The sequence below is a fragment of the Ischnura elegans genome, chromosome 9 (genome assembly GCF_921293095.1).
Source record: "Ischnura elegans chromosome 9, ioIscEleg1.1, whole genome shotgun sequence".
NCBI classification, from domain to species: domain Eukaryota; kingdom Metazoa; phylum Arthropoda; class Insecta; order Odonata; family Coenagrionidae; genus Ischnura; species Ischnura elegans.
The window spans coordinates 14612428-14621504 of NC_060254.1; the positions used below are offsets into that span (position 1 = coordinate 14612428).

General features: G+C 39.4%; 1 long non-coding RNA gene across 1 annotated transcript; it reads right to left on the minus strand.

Moving 5' to 3' along the window:
* Window positions 1-7981: 7981 nt before the first annotated feature.
* On the minus strand, window positions 7982-8804 carry LOC124165502. The gene is made up of 2 exons (XR_006866247.1): window positions 8604-8804; window positions 7982-8530 (listed from the first exon to the last, which is right to left on the minus strand). It is a non-coding gene; the product is annotated as an uncharacterized LOC124165502 (long non-coding RNA).
* Window positions 8805-9077: the final 273 nt, after the last annotated feature.

The following is a 9077-nucleotide window of genomic DNA, read 5'->3' on the forward strand; positions in this document are numbered from 1 at the left end:
TTTTTCAATTAATTTACACACTACTGACGTTAGGCTTACTGGTCTATAATTATCTACTTTAGTTTTATCACCCCCCTTAAAAATAGGTATGACGGTTGCCATTTTCCATTCGGAAGGTAAGTCCCCATTATTTAGTGTGACTAAAACAAGTCTTCTAATGTAAGGAACTATTGCTTCATCCCCTAATTTTAATGCATCCATGGACACATTATCAGGACCCATTGATTTATTTCTCTGCTGTTTCCGTATTAGTTTTAAAATTTCATTATCTGTCACGCTTATATAGTCGAATTTATTTTGTCCACGGCTAGATAATAATAATGAGGGTTCACAATCTTCGGTGTTAGAGTTTGAATCAAAATTACCATCCCTATCCTTATAGCTCCTAGCGTACCACTTATTTAGTTCGTTTGCTTTGTCTTTGTCATTTAAAATAACTTTCCCACCTTCACTCACGATCATAGATATGTCGTTATTAATATCTTTTTTCCTTCTAATATATTTGAAAAATTTATTAGTATTCTTCTGGCTTAGCATATTTATCAGATAGCTCTCCCGGGCTTCCCTTTTTTCAATATTAAATCTTTTAATTATATTTTTATAAGTTTCAAGGTTTTTAGGGCTTATATTTCTTTGTTTATACACACGCCTTGCCTTCCTTTTCAGTCTTCTTATATTTACATTATAATACTCTGGATCACTGTTATGTTTAAGCCTTCTCCTAGGAACGAATTTTTCTATACACTCGAGCAAAATATTCTTAAAAGAATCCCAAATTTCATCCAAAGTAGCACCTTGACCCGCCCATTTTGGAAAATATTCTCTTAGCATGTTTTTAAAAGCCGTCACATTTCCTTTCTTATAGTTCCAGATGAATTTTTCAACTTTTTTCTTTGACTTAGTGGGTGACAACTCTAGCTCAATAGAAACCGCCGAGTGATCACTTATACCCGGTATTAACTCAAAGCTTTGCACCCCCTTAAATGGCCTTATAAGGAACACATCTAATATTTTACTTCCTCTCGTTGGTCCCTTCACAAGCTGCTCGAATCCCTCTTCATAAACTAGTCTATTTACAAGTTTTTGAACCTTGCCATTGCCTTTAGCATTACCATCCCAGTTGGCATTTGGCAGATTAAGATCCCCTGCTATGAGGATTTGTTTGTTCGGTTTTTCGGCGCACGCATCCGCCAGAGCCTCTAGTATACTCATATCCTCATCCGGTTTTCTGTAAAGTCCAATTAAATTTAAGGTTTTTCTTTTTTCCTTCGTGTATATATTTACACTCAGCATTTCGAAATCTGCCCTTACCCATTCTAGGCTACTCAATAAGTTAGACTTGACGCAAATGAATACCCCCCCTCCCCTGTCAGTCCTGTCCCTCCTGTATACATTGAACTCATCTGGAAATATTTCTTTCGAGTTGATATCTTCTCTAAGCCACGACTCAGTGCCTACTACACAGTCAGGATTACACAATTCAATTAGCGACTGAAATTCAATAATTTTGTTTCTTATGCTGCGGCAGTTAACCTGAAGAATTTTTAAGATCTTACCTTGGTGCTGTGAAGTATTGGGGATGGTGACATTTCCCGCCGATGTGCTGCACATTAGCGTATTTACATCGCTGTAGAACTCTCCTATTTGTTCAACACCTCCTGTTAACGTCTCTATTATGTCTGTATCACTTGCACTCCTGCACATTAGTGTATTTCCTTTCCCTGTATCCATATAGGGACCCTCACTCCCGTCTGAAACGGACTTACTCATTTCATTACAATATTGTATCCCTGTAACTTCCATTTCACCCTTCACAATAACTTCCCCACTGTGATCAGCATTATGATCATCACCACCAAGTCCCTTCTTTAGTTTCCCGACAAATACATTTCCACAACATCACAAATTAGTTTTCCAAACTTCTGCGATCCGGATCTATTTAAATGCAACCCATCTCTTCCACGGTCAATTGACTTTACCCAACAGTTCGGATCCACAAAGAACATCCCCTTCATTTTGCAAACCCAATCAAAACCTTCGTTTATATAATCTATGATTCTGTCCGGCACATCTCGCCTTCTCAGAATCCCACTTATGATTATTTTTGCCGAACTGAAAGCCGTTCTAGCAGCTGTGCACATATCCCATACCCACCCCACCACATGGTCACTTGTTCTAGCCCTTTTCACGTCATTTGTCCCAACGTGAATGACCACCACTTCGTCATTGCCACCATTAGTCTTCTCTTCGGTCTTCATTCTTCCAATGATCCTCTCCAGACCTTCTGTTCTCACACCAGGGAAACAATCAACCACATACCCTTTGAGCCTCGGTATCTCCGCAGCATGTCTCAGTAGTGAGTCCCCCATAATACGAACCCTTGGGGTGCCCTTCCTTACTGCACTTCCAGGAAGGACTCCACCCATCTGTGGGCCATCAAGCGCTCCCCTCCCCTCCTCCGCCACTTCTTCCGGAGGTCTCCCATTCTCGTCCTTCTTCCCAACTTCGGGTGTTTCTGCTCCCTCAACCGCTTTCTGTGTCGCCCTAACTGCTTGCCTGCATTGACTCCGCTCGGAAGTCACTGCCTCGCGCACATTCGAGGAAACCTCAACACCAATGCTCCTAGAATTGCAACTAATGCAACATTCCTTCTGATGAAGTTTGACTCTCAAAATTTCATTTTCCGCACTTAGCGCTTCCATTTGGGAGGAAAGCCTAGATATCTCCTCCTTCAGACTCTTAATAATCCTTTCCTTCTCCTTCTGTTGCAACATATCTGACACCGAATTACATTGAAAACAGTGCCATTTTTCTTTAATGCAGTCCTCAATCGCACATCTGGAGCACTTAAAATGGAACCATTTCCCGCACTTCCCACATTGCACGCCATTTCTCAGCTTTTTCTTGCACCCGGAACACTTCAAAACTGTAACCTCACTCCCCTCCCTGACCATGGTCAACGGTTCAACTTCCACTTAGGGAGCTACTGCAAGGGACGTCCTCTCTGCTCGAGGACTGGTTATTCAAGGGTCAAGCAGGAATAATTGGATTAGATCCTGAGCAGTGGGTAACTCATTTGATTGCCTTGTTACCCTGGGAAATGGTCGAAGTATTAGCTAGGGAACCAAGTGAATTGCGACATGATTATTATCATGTGAAGAAAATAAATTTGGCGACATATAAACTAGGTACAGAGAAACTTCAACAGCTTTTTATGAATAGTCAGAAGCCAGTATTTAACGTGGAAGGAGTTTGCATACCGTATGAAAACATATTGCGAAGGTTGGTTAGAAGGACACGGGGTGAAGGAATATGAAGAATTAAAGGATCTGATAATTTGTGAGCAATAAAAAATGAGAGTTCCACACGAAATCAAGGATCATTTCATTGACAGATGGGGCAAGCTGAAGTCTACGGATGAAGTAACCACGTTGGTAGAAGAATATATCACCGTTCGTGAAGAGAGGTATGGAGGTAGAGGAAATAGGCAAAATACAGGAACCAGTAAGACGGCAAATTATAAAGTATGTAAGTAATTCCGTTAAAGAGAATAATAATGAACATTCAGCATCTACCCGTGGCTTAAGACCAAACTTTCCCTTTCGTCAAACTAATAATTCCCATAGGCAAAACTGGGGGTCAAATAACATGAAAGATCCAATCCACAAGGAATACGAAAAATGAGCGGGGAGGACTTATTATATACGCTATTCTCCGTCTCATTTTCAGGCTAGCTGTCTGAAAGTCAGAGAAAGAAATAGGAAGACTGCTAGCATAAATTGTGTGGAGAAAATCGCCCAAGAGGACAGCTTTACGGTCGAGAAAAGAGAGGAAAAATATGAAAAGGAAGTAACAAATGGACGAGAGGATATGTGCCGTGTTGAGAATATTTACACCGTCAAAAGGGAAGATACTTCAAGCGGACTTTTCCATTATATGCCCAATGGATATGTGAATGGGCATGGCCTAAAAATTTTACGTGATACTGGCGCATCCATAGATATTGTGGGAAGTACATATGTACAGCCTGAAATGTACACCGGAGTATACATTAGAGTGAGGACACCGTTGCAAGAGGAATCGGTATGTTTACCTGTGGCAGAAGTAGAAGTTGTGGGAGATTTTGGGTGTGTATTCTCTAAGGCTGCGGTACTAAGAAGTTCCTTAAACTGAGGGTACTACATTTTAAGAAACAAAACTGCAGAGCTCATTGAGTGACAGGGGACGCAAGATCCTCAGCCAGAAATATTATACGCTCTTACGACTAGAGCTACAAAAGCGAGACAAGAGATTGAAGAAGAAGAGCAATTTACGGATGAGACTGGATCAACAGAGGAAGAGGAGGATACGATTGAAGAACAGGATACTAAAGAGCCAGAAATTTTAAGGTTGATGGGTGTGGGAGCAGAAGAGTTTCGCAAAGAAATCAGACAAGATCTGGGCATTCAGAAATTAAGAGAGAAAGCAGGACTTCAGAAGGAGAAGAGTGCGTGGAAAGAAATGGCTTATTATTAGTGAAAAAGTACGATCGGTTGAAGGAGCAAAAAGAATTGATTGTGGTGCCTAGGAAATATCAACAAGATCTATTGTCAACCAGTCACTAGGGGACAGTTTCACATTTGGGGGTCTCAAAAACCAAGGAGCAATTGTTACGATATTTCTATTGGCCCGGCTGTTACAAAGACATGGAGAATTATGTGAGAACCTGTCATCTATGTCAAAGAGTTGGGAAAGATGGGGATATTAAGAAGAGTTCAATGAAGACAGTACCCGTAATAGAAGAAGTGTTTTCTAGAACAAACGTAGATATTTGTGGCCCTTGGCCGGAGTCAGAAAAAGGAAATAGATACATTTTTAAGGCAATTTGTATGGCTAGCCGATACCCCGAGGCCATTCTTCTTAAGAAGGTTTCATCGATATTGATCATTGATGCCTTTTTAGACTTGTTTAGTCGAATTGGATTTCCTAAAGATATTCAGTGTGATAACGGGTCGTATTTTGTGAGTGCATTAACAAATGAATTCTTGCAGAGACTTGGGATACATGTGGTTCATAGTTCTGTGTATCACCCTCAGTCTAACCCAGTAGAAAGGTTACACCGTACCATGAAGAATATTATAAGAATACAGTGCAATAGTTGTGTTAAGAAGACACAATGGGAAAAGGCAATCCCGGCGATGCTTTTCACCATCAGAATATCGGTAAACAAAAGCTTAGGGTTTTCTCCTGCTGAGATAGTACATGGAAGAAACTTACGAACGCCTTTGACTTTATTATACGAAAAGTGGAAAATGGGTGACACAGCAGAGACTCAAACACCGGTAGTAGAGTACGTCTTGCAAATTATTAATCGTATCCACAATAGCATGAAGATGGCCATAGATCAACAAGGAATGGCAGGAGCGAAAAGGAAGACATGGTATGACAAGCGTGCAGTGCAACAAAGTTTCCAACCAGGAGAACTAGTATTGATACTGACACCGCTTAAGACAAATAAATTAGCAACGTGCTGAAATGGACCTAGGATAGTCGAAAAAAAGCATTCAGATACGAATTATATAGTAAAACTTCCAGAGAAAGGAGATCGTATGCAGGTGCTCCATATAAATCTCTTAACGAAATATTATCAACGTGAGGAACAAGTTAATTATCTCGATGGAAAAATGATGGAAGAACCATAAGAGATCAGCATGGAAATACCCGCTATAGTCTCCGGTGAAGGAAAATCCCTTAGTGAAAATATTTGCATATCTGAACACCTAACGGAAGAGGAAAAGGGTAAACTTAAAAACCTGGTGCAAGAATTTAGCAATATTTTTTCCGCTACGCCAGAGGTAACGGATATAGTAGTCCATGATATCGTGCTAGAAAACAGTGATCCGGTGAGACAAAGGTCATATCAGACGTCCCCCCGGCAAACCCAAACACTGCAAGAAGAGGTGAGAAAAATGATGGAGCTGGGTATTGTGGAAGAAGGAGAATCTGATTATGCTTCACCCATAATTTTGGTATAATCACCTGTACGAGATGACCGACGCTTAAATAAAAATATTAGGACAGAATATTATCTACTTCCCAACATTGATCAAAGGATAGAGACAGTGGCAAATACGAGATATATTACAGTGATTAACCTATCTAAAGGGTAATGGCAAATTAAAATGACAAAAAGGGCTCAGAGATATGCTGCTTTTGTCACTCCCTTTGGTATTATTCGTCCTCTGCAGATGCCAATTGGACTTAAGAATGTGCCGTATTGTTTCAACCTGTTGATTAACTCAACATGTGCTTACTTTCACTTTGGTATCAATGTGTTTCATGGTTATCTTTAACAATCTTAAAATTGTAGGAGGTATTCCGTATTCTTAACTTACTTGGTACACTTCATTCTGATTGAAAATACAGTTGATATAGTCGAACATTGAGCATAGGCATATTTAGGGGGGGCACAGGGGTATGTGCCTCTTCTCCCAGACGCTTAAAAAAATATACAAAATTTTTAATATGAAAATGAAGGGAATATTTTGTACAGTAATTGCTGTATCTTTTTTTATCTCTAGTATGAGAAGATCGTTAGCCTGTCAAACCCTTGTGCCCCTCCTCCAGAAAAAGTCCTGGATCTGCCCTTGATATTGAGTATACCTAACTGCCTAAAGTAAACAAATACATAATATTTTTATATCTACCGTATCTACCTTGCATGAAATTTGCTGCTATAACGCAAATAAAGGGCTAACATTATATCAATCAATGCCAAGATCTGAACATTCCTAGCAATACATTGGTCAGATAGGAGTTTAGTTTTAGCAGAATTAAAATGGTGCTATCCATTGGAAATAAAGCCCGGACTGAAAGCAGGTCACCATTAGTAAAATGATGGGCCAATGACAGGCCACTATCTGTCCAGCATTGGTTTCCTGTCAGCTGAGCATAAGCAATTGTTACATTACCAGTGAAGGCTCAAAATAGGGAGTCAATGCTGGACCGATACTGTTGCAATTTTAAAAGCCAATATTTTGGGCCAGCCCTGGGATGCTACCTGCAAACTTGAACTTGAGTTATGAAATGTCAGTAACCATGGTGGCTATTACCAGGAGGGAATTCAAAACCAGACAGCATAATCGCTTGTATGCCAATTGTAAATTTCTTTTACAATTATAATCTGTCAATGTTTGTAAAAGCATTGAATTACTGCTGCATTCCAAAACCTTGAAAGCAAAAATCAATAGTAATACGGAGAAAAATTACATTTTTTAACCATTGCATTTCCTTGTAAAACAAGAGAAATAGAATTGTACGTATTTCTTTAACAAAGCATATTGTGCCACTATATTGTTGTGAGTTAGATCAGCAATAGTTCTTGTGCACGCTTACTTAATTTAATTCAAAGATTTTTAGGCCCATTTGAGATTTGACTAGAGGAATAGGAAGTGCAATTGGCGGCTCACCAGTCTCTTTCCACCAGAAGAAAATCAGGAAGTGTAACCTAATGAAAGTTTCATTGCAACCTATACATACACATGTTTTATACCAAGTTAAGGCACGAATAAAGAGGCAATTTCCCTGTGATTTAACTCTGCTAATCCCAGGTACAACATAGTTGACAGTTGACCATTAATGGGTGATGGTAATTACCATCTTATATTTTTTCATTACCATTTGATAAAATATGGGTCTGGAGGTAACACCGGATAAGTCTTGTATTTGCAACTGTAATAAAGTTGCATTGGAAAAGAAATACAATTTGTAATTCAGGTTTGTACCACAATTGTTTTAGATAACACCTAACTCTGTATTTCAACTGTAATACAACATACTTTCCTTTGAAAAACCTTTGCAATACGGCTGTAATATAGTTTGAATACCACAATAGTGTTGACTGGGGAACAGCCTTACGTGAGTGGGGTAATTCTATGCAGTGATAAATGCAATTGCAACCTGCAATCTTTAGTGACAACAATTAAATGAAAGTGTCCAGAACTCCCATTACCATAATAGCGTTTAATGCAGCACTCCAACGAGAAATGGGGATATCTATGAAATAATTACACCAGTACATTTTAGCAGAAAGTAAATGGACAATGTTCGCATTCTAAACAAAGAAAAAATACAAGAAAACCATATGCACGTAAAGCACCAAGAGACACTCGTAGAGAAATGACGAAAGCCATGGGTCCCAGAGTGGCGGGTACAGACATACATAATTTTACAATCATTACGCTCCATAAAGAAGGCGCGACACAAAGATAAAATTGTACACATATCTTAGGGAAGTAACACACTTGAACATTCTCATTGCACTGATTTAAAGATTTAATTTCTGAACAGTGCATGACAGGCTTGGAACGTACGGTCGTCAAGCATAAAACTGCAATCCACCATTTCAGCTCTCAGCGGCCCAGCGTATCAAAACGTCGATTTTTCTGGGCCCGAGAAACCATTCGAGGAAACAGAGGTTTAAGAATTTGGTAAATAGAATTTTCATCTTTTTGCTGTTCTGAATAGGACGTTTCGTGAAGTCACTGCAATTCTATACCACAATTTCCAGTTAATAATCGCCATGGGTAATAAATATATCGTGAATTTTCGTCAAGGTAACATACCTCCTTCATCATCTTGGAAGTTCTTTCGTAACATTCCGGTTCATTAACCATTTGGAAACTCCTGGATTGAAACGTAATCGCATTGCCTCGTTGGTGTACTCCTCACATAACAAACTGCAGCAGACGCATAACAACAGAAACGAATATAAACAATTTGTTCATAACAACCACGAATACTACAATAGAGTATCCTCAAAATGCCTCAAATGCGTAGTCACCCACCGCGCATTTAAATGGGTTACAAAAGTCGCCGCTCGAGTCGCTGACGAACAAATTGATCCGACTTTCACGGAAAAAATAAAGTTTACTTATATATAATTAGGGGTTTCAGGCTAAATTTACGATGATGATGTCACTTATCAAATGCATAACTCTTCAACGTTATTCCTCGCATTTGTAAAGACAAAACTGAAAAATATTGTGAAAAAGTTGATCGCCTTGCACTCATCACCGCGCTGCGGACATTTTTGAAAG